This window comes from Haematobia irritans, chromosome 1 (genome assembly GCF_050003625.1).
Source record: "Haematobia irritans isolate KBUSLIRL chromosome 1, ASM5000362v1, whole genome shotgun sequence".
NCBI classification, from domain to species: Eukaryota; Metazoa; Arthropoda; class Insecta; order Diptera; family Muscidae; genus Haematobia; species Haematobia irritans.
Window position 1 is genome coordinate 117,847,802 of NC_134397.1, and position 27,455 is coordinate 117,875,256.

Consider the following 27,455-nt stretch of genomic DNA (forward strand, 5'->3'; position numbering starts at 1 on the left):
CTGTGTATAAATATTTTCGTTTGCTTTTTCCATAGTTCCAATGGCAACCCCTTTCAATTGTGGTCTTCAATTAAACCATAGCCTTTCCAATTTATTCAAACAATTTAAGCGTATACAAATATTTGTAACTACAACTTACATGTGGTCATTTGATAAAAGGAGAACGAAGCAAAAAAAAAATTAAAAACACATATTTAAAACAATATTTCACTAAAAAAATGGTACCCTTTAAAAAATAATAAAAGCGTGAACTCATAAAAAATGTTTTCCTCTAAATCCTAAGAAAATCGTTAGGGCGTGTGAAAAGGGAGGACATGCCATAAAAGATCAACAGCGTCTGTATAGTGAAACAAAAACATATTGAAACTGAAATCTTATCTTCTGCGAAAAAGGGTCATAAACAATCAAAACGGAATACGTTTTTTCCTTTGTTTTGTCTTAACTCCTTCATTTTTATGGTTTCGTTTTGAGTCCAGGCAATTACATGGGCAAATTCACGGTCCGTCCAGCAGTGGCAGAAAAATTTCAACCGCACAAAAAGCAGGTCAAATTCATCAAAATGCCATTTGTATGGTAGTCATAAATTATGATCGTACCTAGAGCAGTGCCCATTGAAACTGTGAAGGAGTTAAATTCTGCTCTGAGGTTTGTATTTCACGTTTTACAATGCCTTGGGCCTTAATAATGCCCACGAAAAAAATGTTCGATATCTTTGAAGGCATTTAAAACGAGGTCTGGTTTTTTCGAAACTTTTGTTTGTGTGTGTTCGGAAAATACAAAAACACTGAGAGAAATTTTGGACACTTAGCACTCTAGTAGTTTTGAAATCGAATCCAACCTTTTTAAGCTTTATGTTACAGTTTTTTTATATTCATTGAATTTTTGTACTAGAAAACACTTTTCGAAAGTTTTTCAGCATAATTCAGTCCAGCCGTTTTTTATTTTATATTAATTAATCTTTTTTTTTTTTGATATTTTTACGCAATGGACAAAAAACTGTTTATGTTTACTTTTCGTGCATGGTGAAAAAATAAATGAAGAGAACAAGAGAAGTGCCGAAAGGCATGACAGATTGTAATCAAAATTTCTTTTTTTATTCTACTCCAAAATCGTTTTATTTTCAGTGTAAAACAATGCGTAGAAATTTTTGAGAAAAAAAATAAAACACTTTCAGTTTCATATTTCATGGAAATTTGTTGCGCTTTATTTTTTAAACCAAAACTGGAATTTTTCATTTCAGAATGTTTGCCCTTCACCTACAGGGGTCTTGTGTGGGCATTTCGAATTGCATTCAGAGCATAAAAAAATCGTGAATTTGAAAATAGAAACCCTTTAACACAGCAGGTAGTTAAGACCTTCTGCCAGACAATCATCTGAGAACTAGACTTCTACCATATTGATTGTCTTGACAAAAAACGAAAAACACTGTATGAAATACCTGACGACCTGTGTGCAATCTAGTTCCGCAACAGGCGGCTATTAAAAAGTAAATAAACACACACACACACGTACACTTATATTAATTGTGAGACAAACGGTAGCATTTTTGCCATTTTAATTGTCTTAAAAGTGAAAGTTTTGCTGTTTTAAATGGAAATATTTGAGAAAATTATGTGAAAAAAAATATATTTTTCACTAACTATTCTTCGTGAATTTTTCATTATAATAACAAAATTTTCATTCATTTTCTTAAATTTTAAGAAGAACATTCTACGAATACTCGAAACTTCTACGAAATATTCTACATTAACTTTTCTTCGTAAAAAGTTTGTACTTTTAACGAAATTTCATGATTTTTGAGAAGAAGTTTTTACGAATTTATGAATATATTACGTAACTTTCTGCCTTAAAATTTCTTCATAAAAAGTACGAAACATTTTCTTTAAAATAACGAAGAAGTCTCATTAAAGTTGTAAAATTTTCTTTCGCGACATAAAATTGTCTTTGATAATGTGCTTGAGTGTATGCCTTTGAATGTAACAAGTTGGCTGATAAGTCCCCGGTCTGACACATAGATGGCGTCGCTAGTATTAAATGCAACTTTTGTTATTGTGAAAAAATGGAAAGAAAGAAATTTCGTGTTTTGATAAAATGCTGTTTTCTGAAGGGAAAAAATACGGTGGAAGCACAAACTTGGCTTGATAATGAGTTTCCGGACTCTGTCCCAGGGAAATCAACAATAATTGATTGGTATGCAAAATTCAAGCGTGGTGAAATGAGCACGGAGGACGGTGAACGCAGTGGACGCCCGAAAGAGGTGGTTACCGACGAAAACATCAAAAAAATCCACAAAATGATTTTGAATGACCGTAAAATGAAGTTGATCGAGATAGCAGAGGCCTTAAAGATATCAAAGGAAATTGTTGGTCATTCATCAATATTTGGATATGCGGAAGCTCTGTGCAAAATGGGTGCCGCGCGAGCTCACATTTGACCAAAAACAACAACGTGTTGATGATTCTGAGCGATGTTTCCGTCGATATGGAATATGGCTCCATCACTACACTCCTGAGTCCAATCGATAGTCGGCTGAGTGGACAGCGACCGGTGAACCGTCTCCGAAGCGTGGAAAGACTCAAAAGTCCGCTGGCAAAGTAATGGCCTCTGTTTTTTGGGATGCGCATGGAATATTTTTTATCGATTATCTTGAGAAGGGGAAAACCATCAACAGTGACTATTATATGGCGTTATTGGAGCGTTTGAAGGTCGAAATCGCGGCAAAACGGCCCCATTTGAAGAAGAAAAAAGTGTTGTTCCACCAAGACAACGCACCGTGCCACAAGTCATTGAGAACGATGGCAAAAATTCATGACTTGAGCTTCGAATTGCTTCCCCACCCACCGTATTCTCCAGATCAGGCCCCCAGCGACTTTTTCTTGTTCTCAGACCTCAAAAGGATGCTCGCAGGGAAAAAATTTGGCTACAATGAAGAGGTGATCGCCGAAACTGAGGCCTATTTTGAGGCGAAACCGAAGGAGTACTACCAAAATGGTATCACAAAATTGGAAGGTCGTTATAGTCGTTGTATCGCTCTTGAAGGGAGCCACCGTGGTGCAATGGTTAGCATGCCCGCCTTGCACACACAAGGTCGTGGGTTCGATTCCTGCTTCGATCGAACACTAAAAAGTTTTTCAGCGGTGGATTATCCCACCTCAGTAATGCTGGTGACATTTCTGAGGGTTTTAAAGCTTCTCTAAGTGGTTTCACTGCAATGTGGAACGCCGTTCGGACTCGGCTATAAAAAGGAGGTCCCTTGTCATTGAGCTTAACATGGAATCGGGCAGCACTCAGTGATAAGAGAGAAGTTCACCAATGTGGTATCACAATGGACTGAATAGTCTAAGTGAGCCTGATACATCGGGCTGCCACCTAACCTAACCTTACCTAACCTATCGCTCTTGAAGGGAACTATGTTGAATAATAAAAACGAATTTTGGCAAAAAAATGTGTTTTTCTTTGTTAGACTGGGGACTTATCAGCCAACCAGTTAAAGGTGAGTACTATGTTCGTATTTTTCACCAAAACACTAAATTAAAAGTACAAAAATCTATATGAAGACGATTATATTATTATAAAGTCTTGTGAAATAATGAATGGAAAAGATCTAAAGAATTGATTGTGAACCATTTTATATTTATACTTTAATTAATTAAAAAAAGTAACCGTGAAAACATGTTGGTTTTCAGCTTGATAACTGAACATAGTACTTAGCTTAAGTACGTAATATTTCGTACTTTTAATAAAAAGTTTCTTTGGTTGTAAAACAATAACAAACTTCGTACTTTTTGTGAAGTTTTTCGTTCTTTTTACGAAGAGAATTTTTTCGGTGTATGCCTAACCTAAAGCTAGAGTTTTATACCCTCCACCATAGGATGGGGGGTATATTATCTTTGTCATTCCGTTTATAACACATCGAAATATTGCTCTAAGACCCCATAAAGTATATATTCTGGGTCGTGATGAAATTCTGAGTCGCATGTCCCCCCGTCCGTCTGTTGAAATCACGCTAACTTCCGAACGAAACCAGTTATCGACTTGAAACTTGGCATAAGTGACTATTGGTTCTAATAGTCACGCAAAAAAATGTTCCATATCGGTCCATAATTATATAGCCCCCATATGAACCGATTCCCAAATTGTGCTTAATTGTATATTGGAAACGCAAATTTCGTTCCATCTGGTTTACATTTGGTACGTAGTGTTATTATATGGTATGTATAGCACCCATATGAACCGATACTCAGATTTGACCTACAGAACCTCTTGGAGGAGCAAATTTCATCAGATTCGGTTGAAATTTTGTACGTTGTGTTAGAATAGAGCTTCTAGTAACCACGCCAGATGGGTCCATGTCGGCCCATAATTATATATAGCCCCCATATAAACTGATTCCCAGATTTGGCTTTCGGAGCCTTGTGAAGGAAAAAATTTCATCCAATCAGGTTGTGTTAGTATATGGCCACTAACAACGATGCAAAAATTGGCCCATAACGGTCCATAATTATATATAGCTCCCAAATAAACCGATCCTCAGATTTTACTTCTTAAGCCTTATAGATAAGCAAATTTCATCCTACCCTGCTACCCCTCATGTAAACCGACCCCAATATTTCACCTCTGGCTTCCTTATTAGCGCGTAAAAATTGGTTCATATCAGTTCGTAATTATTTATAGACTTCCCTATATATACCTAGCTCAAGAACTGAATTATGTACTTAGGTATTTAATCTGTTTTTTTTGTCTAACACATACCACATATGGACTAACTTTCAATTTAGACGACTATGTCAAGAAATTTTAAGATACGTAGCCATTGGCAGGACTTATCACTATCCAAGTAATTCGATTACAGCCTTTAATAGAAGCTTCTACGCAATCCATGGCGGAGGGTACATAAGATTCGGCCTGGCTGTAGACTTCACACTCACATATAAACCGATCTTCAGATTTGGTTTCTTTAGCGTTTAGGTTAGGTTAATCTGATTGTGCCAAACGGTCTACCATTTTTTTTACCCTGAAATTTTCATACGATTTGCCATGATTAAGGATCCCCAAATAATTAAGCAAAACACGGCCCTGTTGGTTCATAGTGAATAGAAGCCCGACGTTCATTCGATTTTACTAAAATTTGGATCGTAGGTTTACTTTAGCGCCAATGTTGTATCACAATGGACTGAATAGTCTAAGTGAGCCTGATACATCGGGCTGCCATCTAACCTAACCTTACCTTAGCGCCACAATGTTAAATTTGTGTGTTTTTGTAGAGATCGGTTATTTTTTATATAGACCGATACCAGGATTTTTTTAAACTTCTTAAAACCGAATTATTTGTTAAAAAATGTTGATGGTAAAACAATTCGGATGGTCAAACAGAACATATCAGCCACTTTTATGTATAGATCCCATCTCTAGGTTCGCTTTCTGAAAAAAATATTATCGTGAGAAAAACATTTTATTGTCCTTAAATACTAATGCGTGTTTTTTTAACAGAAAAGATAATTTTTTCTGATGCAAAGATTTTTCCTTGACCAAGCGTTTCAATGAAGGCATTTTGTCCTTTGAGATAGGAGTTTAGCCTTGAAAATGGGAATATTTAAATTGAAAGTAAAATCTATTGAACTGAGGTCATCTTGTCCTAAACAAATCGGGAACAAATGTATTGTAATCGTCCTTAAATTCGATGATTTGTTGATACTTGACTATAAAATTAAAATGTATTCAAAAATGGCTTCCACGACACTTTAACATTAAAACATGTCATAATTGAAGTCGAGTTCGGATTAATACTTATGTTGTGGTTAACACGCTTTTATAGGATGCAAAATTTAAAAGAGAAATTCATCTTAGACGCAGCATTAGTGCAATTCTCCATTTCTTTGTCTCAGAACCAATACCAGTGTAAAAAAATCTTTGGAACCAAGCTCTTTTTTCAGTACAAATATGGTGTCAATAAACGGAAAACTTTGAAACGTATTTAAAAACTTTCGACTTCAAAAATACAAATCGTTCGACCATTTGTATTTTTGTATTCTTTTAAATATTTTTATTAAAATTATTTATTAGCTCAAATTGCAAATTGCTTTCAGTTCATTATTATTTCTATTTATTTCATAGTTTTCAAATCTCCCTACAGGTGAACATCCGTTAACGATTTAGCAACGCCTTAGGGTTAAATACAATTTAATTTGCCAAGCGAAAAACAAAGTTTTAATTTATCGATAATTTCTGCATAGCATTAAGGGGTTTCGTTTTGTGTCTATATTTGCAATTCCAAACTTCAAAAGAGTTTCCGCTTATAGGATTAGCCATATGAGCAAATGTAGTCATTTGGCTAAGGCGTCCTGCCTTTGGGCAAATCAACGATAGCATACGAGGCGACAGACGATAAAAATGATGTTTTTTTTTTGCATAAATGGCCCCCTGACAACTTAAAATCCAACCCAACCCAAAAGGCAAGTAATGCGATCAACCTGACCAGGTAACAGATATCAGGGTGGAAAAAAATTCCAAATGCAGCTGCTTCATGTAAAAGGAAATTTTAATGATATTTTTTGCATTTAAATTGAACATAAATTACAATTTACGCTAAGCCGGCTCAACAGATCGATCCATCGATTGTTGAATGGCTTGTTGATCGAACAACGGTTTGTCTGCCTCAAAGAAAGGTAGGATGGCTGTCATATCAAAATTTGTTGTTGTTTTTTTTTTTAAGAAAATGAATGGCTATTACCTTAGAGTTGAACTGGTTTCCAAAATGGCCTAGACCAGAGTGGAGAAGAGAATCCCATGCCTTGTATGTTGCATTCACTTAATACGGCTTGCGATATTCACAAATGGCTGTAAGATATCGAATTCATGGGCCTCTGAGGTGCGGCATGTGTATAACCAGTTTCATTGCAATATTTTAAAAAACTTTATTAGAAGTTGCGATTAGTAGTAATTATTGAATGACAGCGACATATGCATTTTGCTGAAATGGTACAGTGTCCATATTAGGATTTAATAATACTTAAAATACAGGTTAGTATTTGTTTGTGATTTTCGTGAAATTGGTGACAGGACGGAGCTTTTGAGCCATAACGACAGCCTTTGAATATGGAAGAGTATTGCAAGTGCAACTTACTACCATGTAGCCTACCGTCAACATTTCATTTCGATCTGGTTCAGATTTTGGATTAACGACGTGTGGTACCGGTTATTTCGGCAGATTTCGAGAAAATTGATACTTGAAAAATGAACTTTCTAAATTTAACCTAAATTTAGAAAATCTACTTGTTAATTCAAAGCAATTTTGCCTTACAAATTTCAGGCAAATCGAATAAAAATTACGGCTTCTGTGCTTTGCAATATAAGAATATGGACCAATACAAACCATATTGGGCACATCTATTTATGCATATCAAATGTGAGGCAAATCGGATAAAAATTCCTTAAAACTGGGAGTTCATTCTATATGAAAAGAAAATTTCAATACATTTTTTTTCAAAAAAAAAAAAATTGTTATTCTTTTTTAATATTGGCTGTATCTTTAAAAATGCAGTGCTCATTAAACTAAGTTTTTATTTACAAATAAACAATTTGATTTTAGTAAAGAATAGGAATAAGAGATATTTCTTTCATCTCTGAGCTACGTAGCTGTTGTAGTCACCAGTAGACACCAGTAGAATTATCGTTATAAGTTACATTTATATAGCATAGTTTGCAGCGCCCACGAGCCCATGCAAACATAACATTATTTAACAGAAACATACATGTGTTGGCAACGTGGAGCTGTGGTTAGCATGTCTGCCGTACATGCAAAGGGTCGTGGGTTCAATCCCTGCTCCGACCAAACACCATTTTTTTTTTTAATTTACACATTTATATTTATACTATATTAAATTTTTATAATGAAACTTCGAAATGTGGGTTATTAAAGATTTACAGTCAGAAACAGTGCTTGATATAAACGAAATGGACTGAGCTTTTGGCTAAGATATTATTTTTTTATTGCAAAAATAACAATTTTGTAATAAAAAACTGGTTTTGGTATAAAAGTTTGAAATTTTGGAAGGAATTCAAAAACTCTAACAAAGGAAGTACGTGGGGTCGAGTATAAACATACATAAATAATTTTATAATATACACAAATTAAATAATAATTAGGCTTAAATTAAATAATATTTAGACTTAAGCATATACAATTTTTGGCCTTATCATAAAGCAGTTTCCGAAACAACATATAAGCGGTTTCACAGAAATTGCTCTCTTTTGATTCTCTCGCTGTGTTAATTTGATATCTTTCGTCGACCCTCCCGGTTTTTATCTCTATTTCTTTCTCTATACTCTCTCTCTCTCTCTCTGTCGCTCTCTGAATAAAATATCACAACATATATATGTTTACTCGAAATTTGTAAATGTATATATGTTTACATTCACACATATAATTTTTATGAAACATGCATGCCCCAAACATAATATATTCTAACATATTAACATATGTGTTCCAAACATTTAGTGTTAGTTTGAGAACATTACATGTTTGCACTTAAATATATGGTGTTTAAAAATTGTGCCCGAAACACATTTTATTTATATCGAAATATATGAAAAACATATTTTTCTAACAGTGTAGAATTCGGTCAAAATTTTAAGACTTAAGAATTTTTTTCTGGTTGTGTCTTTAAAGATACAGTGCGCATTTAAGGGTTACATTAATATTCCTCACAAGAATCCCCAAAAAAACATTTGACAATTTATTATGAAAAAATAAAGAAAATAAGTAACAATCTAAACAAATATAACATTTTCGGTCATATCAGGAGATCGTCTTTCAAATGCTCTAGAAATGAAAACCGGAAATCAGTCACCTTGTATTTATGAACCAAAAATTATTTTTAAATAATCAAGTAATAAAATTGTGTTGATCAATATGTAGGTGAACCATTTTCATTTCTGTATTTATATAGAAATGAATATGTAGAAATGTTGCCCCCTCATCAGTGAAGAAAACTGATGAGAGGGCAACATTCAGGACCGAGTCCTCACGAAATTATCCCACAATTGTAGAAAAATGTCGTATGCAAGCTGAGTTAAATTATATATTAGCACTCGAGCTTCCAAAATAAAACCACGTGTCCGTTTCTAGCTCAAATGCTCCATTTCCACTCTGCCGTGGAGTAAGGAGAAGCAAAATTGTCTTCTTTCAATTTTGACGATTTTCAAATTTGACTGTGATTCTGCAGAATATTCACCCCGACCCCCGAACTTTTTAACAATTTGGATGGTGTATATAATACATGTTGAAGCCTAGAGAGTTCGATGTTAAATTTATATCCTAAAATAAACATATACACTTATTTCCCACAGACATTCGATTCAATATCTACTTTCCTCTGAAATTCACTGTTCCTCAGCTTAAGACAAGCGAAAGACCACTTTTGATTAAAAAATAAACTCTCAACTTTATATCAGACTTCAATAACAATATTATACAATATGTATGCTCGAACATATGCCAGCAACCTACTCTTATTACATTGACATGTGGTTAGATTACCAGCCAGTTTGTAGAATGTCTCTTCCGACAGTTGCTCCTCACACCGAGTACACAGAGTATCGTTTACATGCATAAACGTAGACATAGAGACAATCAGCCACAATGGTGCACAAAAAATATTTTCCAATTCCCCACACGTTCCCAGCTTGATTTTTTTTCGTTTCGTTTTTTGTTTTTTTGCGGACATGTTACTTAAATATGAGCAAAGAGCAGGAAAAAAGTGGAATTTCTAGTACGTTTCATTTTGCTTATCGACTAAATTAGTCTGGTTCTAAGCTGAGAAGGCCATATCTACTTTGTGTTATTTTTGGGAATCGTGACAATCATCAAGCAATGGAAATTGAAGTTGGGTCCCCTGGTACATGGTACAAGAGAGCGAATCATAATTCGTTGCATATAAATTTTTGAATTTATGGAAAATACATATATGAATGACTTTGAATATAGCATACAACGAATGGAAGGAGGTATTGTGAAGTGAACATGCATGCATGGTGTACTCGTAAAAAATTTGGTAGGGTGTGTATTATATTCTTGCTCTTATCGCTGGGATATTACACAATGTTTTTTTTCTTGTTTTTAAATATCATAAGCATTGCTGTCATCGCCCCAGCATCAATATTAACTTTATCTGATAATTGACAGCGGTCACATGAGTTCGTTGCAACTTTATTCGACCCTAATGACAAGTGGCAGATTTTTTGAGGTTTCTTCAATTGATTATTTTAACTTCAGCGTGAGGAGAGGGCATAGTTCATTTGATAGGAGGAGCAAATGGGAAAGTCTGAAGATGGCATGATCGTTTGAGGCATGTTGTAGATAACCGATATAAGGAAAAACGCTTATAAGAAAGTTTACACCATTTCTTTTTGGAGTTTTTTTTTGGTACGAAAAATGTTTCGTATAAGAAAAAACGGATAAAAGAAACATTTGACAGTCACTGCAAATGACAATCTTAAATTATTAAAATTAGAAAATTTGATTTTGAAACGGCAAATATTGCTCTTCTCCTACGACTTTTTTTATATCCATTACCTACTGTATTTGTTTTCTAACTTTGCCACTTGAATGGATCATGCCCGCCGTCCCTCTGGATGGTTGATACAAAAAAAGTAATTATTTTCTCCCAAATGTTCAACAAAGTTTTCTTTTATTCGAAACGATTTTTTTCTATTATTGAACTTTGTTTTGGCTGAAACAACTAAACTAATTTGAGGGGGTTTGGCTGGAATAATTTATACGATTTCCATTCATATTCTAGTCGTCTTGTGTTAATTGATTATCCATCTCTTGAACATAGAATCTTTATGCACGGTATTCTGTTCCTCACTAAGCTTTTTAAGATACTGATTCACACTACTTAACATAGAGAATTTGCTATAATGTTCCAAATCGTATAACTAGAAACGTTGTATTCTTAAAGACAGAATTTTGCAGACATAACTATGAATTATTTAATCCACTTAATGTTTTGTGTAAAACTATAATTCGGTCTATTCATTAATTTCTTTAATTGATTCGATTTCTGCCATCAAGGAAATTATACTTAATTTTAAAAACAGAGTTTCTGATCCAAGTTGCCTTCTAAATTTCCAGCTGTATTGTAAATTTTGATCCTGCTCATCCAATTGCTGTTTCTATGATGCCACTTTTTAAACTTTGTCTGGTTCAATGGGGTCCCTTCTGACCCATCTGTTTATATATGTTGAACCTTATTGAGTACCGCTGGGCCCTTATTAACTCAACGGGGTTCCTACTGAACCATCTCGAATAACTAGCTTGCAAGTCCTCTCTGACTTGCTGTGGTCCTTACTGACCTATAGGATCTGGCCCACTTGGAATAGAGAATTATATTTAATTGAATTAAAAATTTATATTTTGTAACGTATTAGCCGTGTAAATAAATAAAGAAGTCTAAAATTTCGTTCCTTATAAAAATAATTATCTATTTTACCTGTATACACACAAAATTTTTTTTTCTGATTCAATCACCAAATTAATTGATCCAATTAATTTTTTAATTGAAATGTCTTCAATCACGAAAATGATAGTATCACTCACAGTTTTAATTGGGCATAGAAAAAATTCTTGATTAAAAAATTAATTGATTTTTTTCAGCAAATTTCAATTAATTTTTTAATTGATTCAATTAAAAATGTAATTGATGTTGATTGCAAAACTCAAATAATTTATTAATTAAAAAAGGTCACTATTTTTAATTACTTTCTGAATTGGCTTAAAGTTTTTATTTGGATTAACAAATGATTGGTTGAAATACATTTTTCATTGAAAATTAAAAAAAAACAGCACTTTTTTTAACTGAATTACGGCCGGTTTCATGTAGCTCCGTTAGGCTTTAACTGCCAGTTAACAGAAAGTAAATTGCAAATATTTTCTCTCCGGTTAACTTTAACTGAAAAATTTTCGTCAGTTAAGTTCCTAACTGGCCTATTGAATATAAAGACAAGATGACAGCTTCGTCTATAATACGGTTTAAAAGTTGGTTAGTTAACGGAACACTAACGGAGCTTTATGAAAATGGGGTGTAGTCTTCCGAATTTGATTAAAAAGTTAATTGTATCAATTAATTTTTTAATTAAAAATTTTAAAATGTTCAATCATTGACTTAATTAAATTAATTTTCTCAAGAAGTTAAATAGATAGGTCGGGGTGTATGAGTATTATATCAAAACCTTTCCGATATAAAACAAATTGACATATGTCTTTATGGTTCTAACATACTTCTAGATTTACAATTTCTGACAAATTGGAAAAATGGTGGTTTCTAAAAGCCCATAAAGTCAAATCGTGAGATCGGTTTATTTGTGGGGTATACCAAAACATGGACCGAAGCCAACCATTATTTATGAACCTAAAATACATCCAGATTTTCCGTCTCCGCCAACCCCGCATAAAAATGTCGGTTTTTAGTAGCCCAACAAATCAAATCAGGAGATAGGTCTATACGGGATGTGTAGCAAAACATGGAGCGATGCGCACCATATCCGGCACACTTATTGTGGTCATAACATATCTCTAGATTTCCATTTAAGGCAAATCAGATCAAAAGTACGGTTTCTAGAAGCCGAAGGTCCCAAGTCGTGTGGTCATGTCAAATGGGAGCTACATCATAATCCGGATCGAAATAGACCAACTTCGAATTTGACTTGCCTGGAAACAAAAAAAAAAAGCAATGTTTGCCACATTTCCGGACGATAGCGTCCTTATTGAAGGCTGTAGCGTGATTTCAACAGTTAGACAGACGGACATGGTTATACCGTCTTAAGATTTCTCCCTGGTCAAGCATATATATACTTTATATAGTCGGAAATCGATGTTTTCCATACCAGAAAAGATCGGAAAAGTGAAGGCCGCATTTTTGAGCCCTACAATGTTTAAAACTGTCACATTTTTGGTCAAATTAAAAAAAGAGAATTTTGCAAAACCATATGCATCATTTGTTTATAACTTTTTGCTCTTCTTCCGTAATATTTTTTATACCCTCCACCATAGGATGGGGGTATATTAACTTTGTCATTCCGTTTATAACAAATCGAAATATTGTTCTAAAACCCCATAAAGTATATATATTCTGGGTCGTGGTGAAATTTTGAGTCGATCTAAGCATGTCCGTCCGTCTGTTGAAATCAGGTTAACTTCCGAACGAAACAAGCTATCGTCTTGAAACTTGGCACAAGTAGTTTTTATAGATGTAGGTCGGATGGTATTGTAAATAGGCCATATCGGACCACTTTTACGTATAGCCCCCATATAAACGGCCCCCAGATTTGGCTTGCGGAGCCTCTAAGAGAAGCATATTTCATCCGATTTGGCTGAAATTTGGTACATGGTGTTGGTATATCTGTCTCCAACAACCATGCAAAAATTGGTTCACATCGGTCAATAATTATATATAGCCCCCATATAAACCGATCCCCGGATTTGGCTTGCGGAACCTCAAAGAAAAGCAAATTTCATCCGATCCGGCTGAAATTTGGTACATGGTGTTGGTATATGGTCTCTAACAACCAAGCAAGAATTGGTCGACATCGGCCCATAATTATATATTCGGTACGTGGTGTTAATATATGGTCTCTAACAACCATGCCACAATTGGTTCGTATTGATCTATATTATATTAGCACCCAAATAAACCGATCCCCAAACACAGAAAAATCACGATTGCCACTCGAGCCAAAAATAATCTACCAAAATTGTATTGCCATAGAAAATGTTGTCAAAATGTTATATTTCTATAGAAAATTTTGTCAGCATTTTATGTCTTTACGAAATTTTCTATACGAAATGTTGTCAAAATTTTATTTCTATATAAAATTTTGTCAAAATGTTATTTCTGTAGAAAATTTATGAAGCATTTCATAGTTGGAGAGGCATATTTTGCAAAATCTTCCAAAATATCAAAAATTCTACCAATCTACCAATTAGTAAAAAAATCTGCCATTTTTGGTAGACTCGTGTTCATAATTGTATATAGCCCGCATATAAAGCGACCACCATATTTCAATTCTGTCTCTATAATTACCGCATATCGGTTCGTAATTATTTCTTCCATATATATACCGGTCAAGAATTGAATATATGCGTATTTAATCGATCTTTCTTTTATCTACTATATATCCCGCATGGATTAACTTACAATTTAGAAGCTGATGTTAAGAAGTTCTAAGATGCCTTGCCATCGGCCGCAACCCAAGTAATTTAATTGTGGATGACCGTCTTTAGTAGAAGTTTCTACGCAATCCATGGTGGAGGGTACATAAGATTCGGCCTGGCCGAACTTACGGCCGTATATATTTGTTAAAATTGCATTTTATCCGTTTTTTATTATGATCCGATTCAATTGACTATGCATCAACCATTTCTTATATATGATTGACATACGACATAGTACATTTCGAAATCAAAACCCCATTCAATACACAACATTCGAATGCAATATAATATTTGCAACGAATAATATTTTTTTGTGATTTCCTGTGAATTGTTATTATGTATTCCGAGAATAGCATATATGTACATTGCAAATAACAGCTCCTTGCGACAATGAATGTTGAAAAATATTTTTCGTTGAGATTTTCGGTTAGTTTATTTCTTTGACCTGCACAAGTAATATGGCTGCAAGACATCGTGCTAAGATCCCTAAACAAAGCTAACAACCATCTTAACGAAAACACACCACCATCACCAACAGACTAACATCATGCTGTAAAAGCAGCTTGTTGAGAGAGCATGAGATGAATGGTTAATATCTTATCAAACATGGCACCAACAACAAGAACAACAACAACATGGGGTAGTACAGCATGATGGCGGTAGCAAATATCTCACAGTCGTAGAGCGCCCCCTATATCTGATATTGCAACAGCATATTGACTCTAGTCAATAAGAGAGAAAGAGAGGGAGTCAGAGAATAGGGAGTATTGGTCATAAATGAGACTAATGTAGAAGAGGAGGTAAAAATTTCATTGTGATGGCTATCAGGTAGTGGAAATGCTCATCATCAGCCAATATGGCTATTGGGAAAGAGGTTCAGTTCAGTTTAGTTGTCTTCTGCAATTTTTCGTTCATTCAATTGAATAAGCGATAACGAACCAAACAAGCAAATACCCTGAGAGGCTAATTTCAAATTCATTTTCTTCAGGCTGCTTGCTGTGTCACTACATCTCCTTCTTGATCCACACCGGATTGCCAGAGTGTGGCACCCAGCATCTTCTGTTGCTGCTGCTGTTTATTTCATCAGTTACGTGCTGTGAGTGCATGTAATATTTACTGAAATCAGCCGTTGGCTGATGCTGTGACTGTTGCCAATATCCAACCAAGTGAGTACATCACCAAGTATTGCATGGAGTAGACGATTTTCTTGGTAATTTAATTCTGTTCGATGAGGTTTTTGCTGCTTTTTTTTTGGCATAAAGCCATCATCGTTCCGTCTTGGATGCATCGGAAAACAGTGGTTACGAAATGGTTTTGTGTATGCGAGAAACGCAAACCTCAATTGAATTATACCGAAAAAGAAGTGAACTGTTTGATAGGAAGAATGAACTACCACGCACGAAAATTTAACTAAATTTCGCTCCACATTTTCAGATTTCCACAAAGCGTTGTTAAAACCAGGAAATTTTAATGCCCTGTTGTACTTTTTAACTGCAGTTCACGAAATTACATCATCTCATAGAAGAAAAAATTAACTAAAAGTAAAAAAGAAAATCATTGGCGCCAACTCATGACCATTTTAACCATACAGTAGTTCATTCTTACTAAAGGGTGATTTGTTAAGAGCTTGATAATTTTTTTTTTTTAAAAAACGCATAAAATTTGCAAAATCTCATCGGTTCTTTATTTGAAACGTTAGATGGGTCCATGACATTTACTTTTTGAAGATAATTTCATTTAAATGTTGACCGCGGCTGCGTCTTAGGTGGTCCATTCGGAAAGTCCAATTTTGGGCAACTTTTTCGAGCATTTCGGCCGGAATAGCCCGAATTTCTTCGGAAATGTTGTCTTCCAAAGCTGGAATAGTTGCTGGCTTATTTCTGTAGACTTTAGACTTGACGTAGCCCCACAAAAAATAGTCTAAAGGCGTCAAATCGCATGATCTTGGTGGCCAACTTACCGGTCCATTTCTTGAGATGAATTGTTCTCCGAAGTTTTCCCTCAAAATGGCCATAGAATCGCGAGCTGTGTGGCATGTAGCGCCATCTTGTTGAAACCACATGTCAACCAAGTTCAGTTCTTCCATTTTTGGCAACAAAAAGTTTGTTAGCATCGAACGATAGCGATCGCCATTCACCGTAACGTTGCGTCCAACAGCATCTTTGAAAAAATACGGTCCAATGATTCCACCAGCGTACAAACCACACCAAACAGTGCATTTTTCGGGAAGCATGGGCAGTTCTTGAACGGCTTCTGGTTGCTCTTCACTCCAAATGCGGCAATTTTGCTTATTTACGTAGCCATTCAACCAGAAATGAGCCTCATCGCTGAACAAAATTTGTCGATAAAAAAGCGGATTTTCTGCCAACTTTTCTAGGGCCCATTCACTGAAAATTCGACGTTGTGGCTCGTTAGTAAGTCTATTCATGATGAAATGTCAAAGCATACTGAGCATCTTTCTCTTTGACACCATGTCTGAAATCCCACGTGATCTGTCAAATACTAATGCATGAAAATCCTAACCTCAAAAGAATCACCCTTTATTTTTGGGAATCGTACGAAAATTTTCATTTGCTTTAGTTCATATTGAACTTATGTGTACGGTCATTGAACTTTATACTCAGGTTTAGTTCATAAAATTTTTGAGACATACTTAAAAAAAGTAACATTTCATTAAGCTGTGGAAAATTTCGATAGAAATAATAAAATTTAACTACAAACAAATAAAATAAAAATAAGTTAAATTTAGCGTTAGTTTAACTACGGAAATTTTTCTGTGGGCATTGCATGGTAGGGTGATAACAGTAATATAAAATAATTATTATTAATTTGTTTATTTTATTTATATTATTTCAATTAAAATAATGTACGTTAAATAATTTAAATATTTTTTATATATGATCTATAATTAATTTTGTTTTCTTAAATTTGAATATTTAATTAAGCGCTTTGTTTTAATACACTGTTAATACTTTTTATTTATTGAACTAATTGAAAGATCGGAAGTTATGTCAAAATTTATATTGGGTCTTAACCTTTGAGAATTTATAAATATTGGAAAAAAGAGCCTTATACTCTCTTGGTGGGGTCCACCAGTAATTAAATTATTTTATTTTTATTACTTTTTACTAAATTCAAACAAAAAGTTTTGCGACAAAATTGAACTTAAGTTGGAGCAGTTGAGTAAGGACTAAACTAAGTTTAATAAATTGAAGTTATTTTACTTTATCTGTAGAAACAAGTGCTTAATAAAAAGTAATTTATTTTAATCTATTTTAATTTTACTTGAATTATGCTTTAATTATTGTTAATTAAATTATATATAAATTTATATTAATAAAATTAAATTATGTTTAAATTTAAAGCCATGCCAATTGTATTTTATTCAATTTAATTTTAATTAGTGATGTTTAATTCATATTTCAATTAAAATTATTTAGCTTTGCTTTATTTAAATGATTAATTGAATCAATGCAATTTAATAGCGAACCAGAATTTAATTTAACTTAATTTAATTCACTTTGGTACTATTATGATTTAGTCTATTTTTAAAATTTTCTTGTTGATACTATATATTATTTTTTTAGAAATATTTAACTATTATTTATTTTAATTAATAATATAATTTAAAAAAGTAACTTCAAAAGAGAAGGCCCATTGTTAAAATTATGCTGATTTTAACTTATTTTTATTGCAAAAAAAAACTATATTTTTTTTAATTTTAGTATAATTTTATTATTTTCAAAAAAAAATCTTCACAGAACGTGCAAGTAACTCCAATGTAAACGAAAGCATAATAAAATATTCGTACGATTCCAATAGCAAGAATGAATTTTCTAACCAATGATTTTAATGAATTTAAGTTTATGTAATTTATTTTATTTTAGTTATTATAAATAATACTCGTAATAAGTTTACTTTAATATAGCCTAATTTGGTATAATTGTATTTGTGTTTATTTTAATGATTTAAATTGAATTTTATTTTAATTTATTGCATACACTGAGTTTAATGTAGTTTAATTTAATTAATCAAATAAATTGGTAATTAAAAAATAAAGTAATAATTTTTACAAATTAATAGTTTTATATTATTATAATTATTAACTAAATAAAGTAATAATTTTTAGAATTGAAAAAGTCAACATTTCAACTTTTTAGATTTTGAAAAGTCGACTTGAGACTTTTTTTTGAATTTTCGGCATAAATCCTTACAAATCAAATTTGAGTTTTCGAATTTTTCGATAAAGTTCGATTAGACCATTTTGGTCACTATAAAAGATCGATTAGTCGATATTGACTAACATAAAAAGTCGATTTGACTCAAATTTCAAATATTCCAAACTACGATTTTGAAGATTTCAAAAAGTCGACTTCGGTTTTTGTAACGAAATGCAACAAATTAAGACAAGTCAGCAATAAGGTTAAAGATGGAATATATGTAGCTGAAAAGATTGGAAATGCTCCTACCACAATTCCTAAGTAAATAATTCCACGAAACTGTAAAATAATTTTGTGATTTGGTATTTGCATTTTGAAAAAAACAATGTAATTGTGTAACACATATTAGTATGCCTTATTATTTTAAATATCGAATGGTAGAAATATAAAGTTGCTGAACAATGAAGTTCCAGATTCATTACACGGGAGTTTGACTCCATTTAGTTTTAAGGAATTTATACTTAAGTTGATTACAGTTGATTAGTTTTACTTAAGTTGATTAGTTTTGATGAAATTGTACTTAAGTTAATTTATTTTTGGTTTAATTCAATTTACGTGAAATCCTGATTAAAAAATATTAATATATAATTAAACTCACAATAACTTATTATTTTTGTGTTTAAATTAATTAATTTTAAAATTGCAAACCCATTTCCTTTGACACGAGACAAACAAATCGTTTTTAATGAAATTGCCCACTTTTATAATGATATCTATTATTTAAATTAATTTTTAATTAAGATGTTTGTGTATTCCTTTTGGGAATATTGACTGAACACGCCCAATTCTATAAAAATAATTCTTAAACCTTAGAAAAAATTTAGGCTCACTTAGACTTTCTATCCATTGTCAGAGAACTTCTCTCTTATCAATGAGTGGTGACAGTGTCACATATAAGTGAAATCACTATGATAAGCTTTGAAACATTCAGAAATGTTACCAAAATTACCGAAAGGGGATAAACCACCGTTGATAAACTTTTCCTGGAGTAGAAAAAATCCGGGTAGAAAACTTTACTCTGGGCACTTCTTATTCTTTTGGTGCATTTTATACGAAGTAGCATCTCCAAATTTGGCCATAAAAATATATATTTGCGGACACACTGTGCCCCATAGTATGACCTTCTTCTAATGAGGAACAGCAGTAGCAATGAACAACAATCCAACATAGACGAGTCATCAACTCTGTAGCAAGCTCTTGAGGCTTTTGTAAGATTTCCCATAATATCAGAATATATATTTTTTTGTTTTAGTTGGAGTTGTTAGTATTCTTTTTTTTTTGCTTTTTTTTTGTCTAAATGCAATTTGTAATTCAGTGCAGGAAACATGAACGGCTTATGCTTGATTAAGAAGTAAGTTTGCTTTGGGCCAAATAATGCCATAAACCGATGAGTGGAGAATAAAGCCCGAATGGGTATTTGCGACTTTTGCAATATACACTAATCAACAGACGGACAAAATATTCTCAGTCAAAGTAGCATAAATACAATAATCTTAGTGCTAGAAAAGGAAAATGGGGAAAAAATAATTTCCAAAAAAGGAACAAAACTCAAACAAAAAAAGTCATTTGTTGCATGCCGCATTATGGGTCGGGTGCTTTTGTTTGTGTAATTGGCATTGATGGAGATTTTTGTTTGTTTCTCAAATCAGCTTGTGTAAATTCTAATAACTTTAAATGTTAAAATTTAATGATCGCAGCAGCAAACCAGTTGTGTTTGGTTCATTAAAAAACATAACTACTTGCAATCTTACTAATGCTTGTAACCGATCTAATAATTGCTATCAGAATAGAGAAAAGCATTTTTTTTATAATAGCCGGTCCTGTAGACTTATCCCTATCAAGTTCGTAAGTAACAACTTTGTGTTAATATGATACAACTTATAAAGTTTTTAATTTTATGCATTTTAAAACTGTAATAAAATACCAAGTTATTATGGTGATTTGCATGGAACGAAATATATGAAGAATACATTTTTCAAACGCTTATGAGTATTCAGAAATTTGAATATCTTAGAACAAAATTTAATTGGAAGAAGTAAAAATGAATCTATGTTCAGGGGTCGAAAAATCAACCTTGACATATTTTGGATACATTATTCAACATAAAACTCTGGGCCCAATTTTAAGAAGATATTTATTAATGAAAATGCTAAAGATATATAAGTCATAATCGGCTATTACTGAATGCATTGTGCTCGCGACAAGTACCCAAAAGAAACATGGAAGGAATTTTAAAAAGGCCAGTTAACCCAGAACTAACAACAATAATTTTGTTTGTTTGTTTGTTTTTTAATCTATCACGCACAACAAGATTTAGATCTTATAAATTAAAGCACATGAATTATATGATACAATTACGATGTTATCCACACATTAATATAAATAAAAATGTAAAATGAGTACATGTATATGTATTAATAAAATATTCAAATTAGTATAAAAAGACAATTAAGTAGATTAATAAAGTAATGAAAAATAAAAAAAATTATTTTATTATTATTTCGGCTTGAGGTCCTTTTAATAAAAAATCCTTTTTACGATTTTTGATTACTTGTTAACTTTATTCTCCAATATTTCGACTAACATCGTTAGTCTTCGACGGGGATCTACATAAATAACAAATATTAGTACACAATGTACGAGTAACACAAACAATTTATATTTACATTAAAGTATTTTTAGGAAATAATCAAAAAATTGTAGAGAGTGATTACGTCTGCTTTTTAGAAAATTTGATTGCCAACTAAATATGTCTGCGTCCGTGTTTTTTTATGATGTATCTATACATTTGAGAACATTTATCTGTGTCTGTTTTAAAGTTTAATCTCTTCTCGCTGGGAACGTCGGTGATATAAAGCATCTCTAAGGTATATCGTCGGAACGGATTACTCTCTTGCACTAATACATCTACATCGTCAAAATTCGGGCTGTGTCCAGTTTGTGTACAGTGGGTTGCGAGTGCCGTCTTTTGATCCAATGGCTTATCTCTAGCGTTGTGGTCAGATTTGTGGGATGAACTTCTCGTCTTTAATTTAGTTCCTGTAGTACCAACATATACCTTTTGGCATATGTCGGACCCGTCTCCATTACATTTTATTTGGTATACTAAATTTGATTTGTCCTCCTTTTTAACTTTTGATTTTGTTTTCCCATAGAATTGGTCCATTGTATTGTGCGTTCTGAAAGCGAGTTGAATCTTGTCCTTGTCATAAATTTCAGAGTTTTTGAATCTTTCGGAGAAACCAGGTATAAAAGTGACAGATTTATATATTTTTGGCTCCTTATTGATATTGTCCTTTTTTGGCTTCTGTGCACGTTGTAATAAATCTTTTATAGTCTTCTTTGGGAAGTCATTCATTAATAAAATGTCTCGTATCTTTTGCTTATTTTGATGATGATATATCTTGTCACTTATTGTCAAAACTCTATTTATGAAATTGTTCGCGGTATAATATATAAATAAATAATATATAAATAAACCAAGTTAACTTAAAATAAAATTTTGAGTAGAGATATAACATTATGACAATTATTTTGTATAAAACTATAAGTAAAAAAATAAATTAAATAAAAATTAGCATAGACCTGTAAGTTCTATTACACTGAAAAAAAAGCATACCCGGTTCCAAAGATTTTGTCTTTACTTTAAAAAATTTGGTATTGATTCCGAGCCAAAGAAGCGGAGAATACAAGTAAGGATACTTTTAAGACACAATTCTCTTTTAAAATCGGGTTTTGTGTACTTGCTTCTAGGAAGCAAATTTTAATTTTTCGCCTTTTCAGCTTTTTTTCTTCATATGCTATCAAAGTCCTTTAAAAACAAGTTAACGACGACTTTACTTTCCAAATTAAAACTCGACTTCTTGTAGAAATTATGGTGTGTTTCAAGTAAAAAACGTCTTTAAAATAAAGTGTTGAAAAACATGTCCTATATTTGAACGATTTTTTTCTTTGTAGTCAAGATGCAAAAAGACAACAAATTTAAAGACAATTTCATTAAATTTAAAGATTTTTTCTAAATTATTAAAGTCAAGTTGACCTTAGCCCAAACATTTTTTCTTTCATGTTATGATATCCATTTTTAAATCAAATCACTTAACTATAAGGACTTCATTGAAAAGTTTATCGACCTTTGGTCAAGGAAAAAAACTTTATACTAGAGAAATGCGTCTTCTATGCTAAGCAAAATTTGCATTCGTATTTTAAAGACATGAAATCTTTGACTTCACGACAATATTTTTTTCAGTGTATGTGCAAGAGCATTACAGAGTCGCACTGCGTTTATATAGAAGTGTCATTCCGAAAACATGGATCGGTACCGATATGGAGTTAATACACAATTTATACAATAATAATGACAAATTTCATTAGAATAAACAAATTTTAATTAAAATAAAGTAAATATCTTTTATTTTTAAATTTTCTTTAAATTTAGGACACGAACGTTCGAAATTTGAATCTCTCCGTTAAAGTCGTATATCTTTGTAGCAAGGTAAATTTGCCTTAAATAAAAAAACAACATTTTTGATTTAAAGAAGTAATCATTAAATCTACTGTGATATTGAATCTTTAGATTGTAGATAAAAAAAGCTTCAAAAATAGGCTAATACTTATTTTGTGGATTTTGCATCATTGGTTTGATTTGGTTGTTATAAGTGAAATTTCTAAGTTGACGTTGTGGATATATCGTAAAAAGAAAACGAAAATTCGATAAATGGGATCTGAATCATAATCTAGATTCGAAGCTAGGTTGCTCCCTAGAACGTAGAATCCTTCCCTCAAAATCAATATCAAAATCTTTGAATTCAAGCTAACTTTTTTTGAGTATATAAAATACCCCCTATTTAGAAAAGCAAATTTCATCCGATCTGGTTGAAATTTCGTACGTTCTATAAGTATAAACCTCCCAACTACCATTCAAAAATTGCTCCATATCGATCCATAATTATATATAGCCCTCATAAAATTTCCTGAGCCTCTTAGAGGATCAAATTTTATCCGATGCGGTAGAATTGTACTTAATGTCAATATATAAATTCTAATAATTATACAAAAATTGATTCACATCGGTTCATAATTTTATACAATGTAAACCGATCGCCAAGATTTAAATTCTGGAGCCTCATGAAGAAACAAATTTCATCCGATCCAGTTGAAATTTGGCCCACTAAAAAAATATTGACCTAATATGGAAGACTATGTGACTTGAATTTTAGATCTCAAAATTTACGCAATGCTAAGGACAAAATTCTTTAAAACAATGACATTTTATAATCCTTGCTTCAAAAATTTTTTCATTATATTTAGGACACAAATCTTGAAATTTTCCCTCTCTCTGCTGAAGTTGTAGATCTTTGAAGTAAGGCAAATTTTCCTTAAAATAAAGAAAAACATTTTTAATTTAAAGAAATCGTCTTTAACTCAACTGACTTAGTGAATTTTTAAATTTAAGATAAAAACGCTTCAAATATTGGCTAAAACTTATTTTAAGGATTTGCATCTTTGGTTTAATTTTTTTTAGCATTAGGAAAACTGTTTTTACTTTGAAGTACCTGGCATAATTTGAATTTTGAAATTGGAATTTGTTTGTACATAAATACCTTTATTAATATATCGCAAAAAGAAAATAAAAACCCGATGAATGAGATCTGTATCCAATTTTAATTGTATAGATCCTAGATTTAAAGCCAGAGAGGTCCGTAAAAATGTCTTTATTTTAAAGAAGCCGCATCTTTGGCTCGGAATCAATACCAAAATCCTTAAGGGAAGGTCAAAATCTTTGGATCCAAGTAAACTTTTTTTTTGAGTGCCCTCTAGTTACCATTGGTAACTTGGTTCATATCCGCTCATAATTATTTATTGACTCCTCTATATAATCCGATCAATAACTAAAGTAATTTATATACACTGAAAAACAGTGAAACCACCAGGAAGAAAAATTTGGTTAATTTTAAAAAATTTAGATTATTTGTAGTAAATTTTAACTAAACGGTATTACAAGCGCTGACATCACACCGATATCACAAAAATAAGTAAATATTTTTCGACAAATTCAAGAAAATTTATTGGACATAATTAATTTGTTTCACTTGTTAAAGGACATTTTGTAGTTTGAAGGAAAAAATTTTAGTTCAAAATTGGAAGATAGCCGTTTTCGTTTTTTAGTTAATTTAACTAACACACGTACAACATTATTAGACTTTCTCCAAGCATAATAATTCCATGATTTAAAATAAGTTAAATTGGCTTTAGTGAAATAGAGGATTCACTTTTTTGAGCGTAGATTTTTATGTTAATTTAACATCGTAAACAAATCGCAGCTTTCATACAATTTTGGTAAAATTCGGAGTGGTCTAAGACAAATAAATATACTGTAATTTCTGGATTTTATATCCTGAACATTGGGAAGTGAAGCAATCATTTAATGTGCTTGAAGTGTGTTTTATAGAGTTCCTTTTAAACCATAAGTTCAAAATTGATAACGACCATTAATTGTGAATTAAAATGTACACAGAAATTGCTGATTAAATCACGATATTATTTGATCCAATTAATTTTTTATTGTCTTCAATAACAGAAATGATATTATAAATCACAGTTTTAATTGGGCATAAAAAAACACTTCATTAAAAAATGAATTGTTCCAATTTGAATAAATTTTTAAATTGATTCAATTAAAATTTTAATTGGTGTTTAATTAAAATTGTAATCAAAAACGTAACTATTTTGAATTTCTTACTGATTTACGGTCATTTTCATGTCAGCTAACGTAGCATGAAATGAGGATTGGTGTTTTTAGTTTGATTACAAAATTTATTTGTTGAAGTAAATTTTTCATTAAAAATTTCCAATCATTTTTTTCAACTGACTTAGTCTTCCGAGTTAGATTATAAAGTTATCAATAATCAATAATTTTTTTAATTAAAACAATTGGCAGCTTCAATCAACTTTGGAAATATTTTGGTGGCAGCCCGATTTAGGGATTTTAGGTGGCAGCCCGATGTATCAGGCTCACTTAGACTATTCAGTCCATTGTGATACCACATTGGTGAACTTCTCTCTTATCACTGAGTGCTGCCCGATTCCATGTTAAGCTCAATGACAAGGGACCTCCTTTTTATAGCCGAGTCCGAACGGTGTTCCACATTGCAGTGAAACCACTTAGAGAAGCTTTGAAACCCTCAGAAATGTCTCCAGCATTACTGGGGTGGGATAATCCACCGCTGAAAAACATTTTGGTGTTCGGTCGAAGCAGGAATCGAATCCTCGACCTTGTGTATGCAAGGCGGGCATGCTAACCATTGCACCACGGTGGCTCCCGTGTGCAGCTTTTATTTAGATTTTATTTATCTTCTTTATCTTATTTTTAAATTGTTGAATATAGCTTCTCCATTTAAATCAATGATGTGTGAATTTCGTTTATTAAATTTTAAATTACCATTGGATTAATTTAAATTATTATTAAATTAATTATCAATAAAAATGTTAAATTCTTAATTATGAATTTTTATTTATTTTTGGGAAATGGTGTAGAAATGCCTATGTTACGCATATTGTATGAACCCAATTTAAAATGTCAAACAATTTTGAATTTGAGCTTAAAATTGATAATTTATTATTACTCATAAATATTCGAAAAATGTTCAGCATTGCTTTAATTTGTGGAGAAAGTGATTCGTTTGTCAATAAGAATAAATTTATGTGAATTACTTAATTAACCAAATATTGATGTTAACCGAGTGTATTGTCGTTAGCGAATTTTTTAAAATTTAGTAAATTAGCAAAACATTTCTTTAGACCTACAAAAATATAATACAAACGACTACCTTAGTTAAAAACGTTTATTAACGACGAGTACTCTCAAATAATTTAAAATATACAAACAAAGGGTTCTTTTGACACTACCCTGTTTTCTTTGGCATCATTTAAGAAAGGAAAATTTCGTTTGTGTAAAACTTCCTTCCAGAGGAAGAATTTTTTTCTTTTGGGTGTATTTGCAGCCACAACTCCATGGGAATAAATATTCAATTTTTCACGTCTTGAATTTTCATAGAAATACTTGATTTTATTATGCCGACAATAACGACTGCTAGAAAGGAATTGCAAACCACATACGTAAATCAACTCGAAATTGAATTAAGAAAATAATGCATCCTAATGCATTGTGAAATAGTGAAAAATATGAAATGCTCATATTAAGATTGTACTCGTAATTCTGTGAATAAAGTCCAAATAATAAATTCCAGATAAGTATGTCTGGACTAATGCTAGCGTTTCGGTACACAACACATGGAAATTTGCATTTTTATTTATCTTATGGGGATACACTTAAACAAAAGATATACGAGAATATGAACAAAAATAGGAAATTAAACGAAGAACTGAAATGCGATCATAGTTCTAGGACTAAAAAGTATTTTATGTATTCCTTTTTGTAAGACCAGCCGCAATTTCTTTGACTGATATCGGAATATGCACTAAAAGAAGAGGAATGAAATTGTAGTCATACACAGTTTTGGTTTGAAGATAACAAATTTCTAAAAAATCCAATTCCTAAACAATCCTAATTCTTGAATTTCATTTAATTCCTTTTGATATGTACAGGGTGAGTGGTATGTATTGCAACCACCTTCAGCTGAAAGATTTATTCCTGTGACAATTTAAGTAGTTTTTTTAAATAACTTTGTAAGGCCTTTGTAAGGCTTGGTTACATATGATAACAAATAAATTAAATTAAACAATTCGAATTATTGTTTACAAAATTATTCGTGATGATATTCAAGCGTGTATTTCAAGCGTGTATGTAACAACACCAGAAATGAACCAAAAAGTGCAAGACACCTCCGAAAAAGTTAGACTGGATAGACCAAGCAGTTGCATCGCTTGGATGAAAGTGATCAATTACTTTATTTAATTTTTTTGATGAGAAACCATTGTTATGGGAGATTTTGCAAAATATTCCTCTCCAACTAAGAAGTACTTCATAAATTTTCTATGAAAATAAAATGTTGACAAAATTTTCT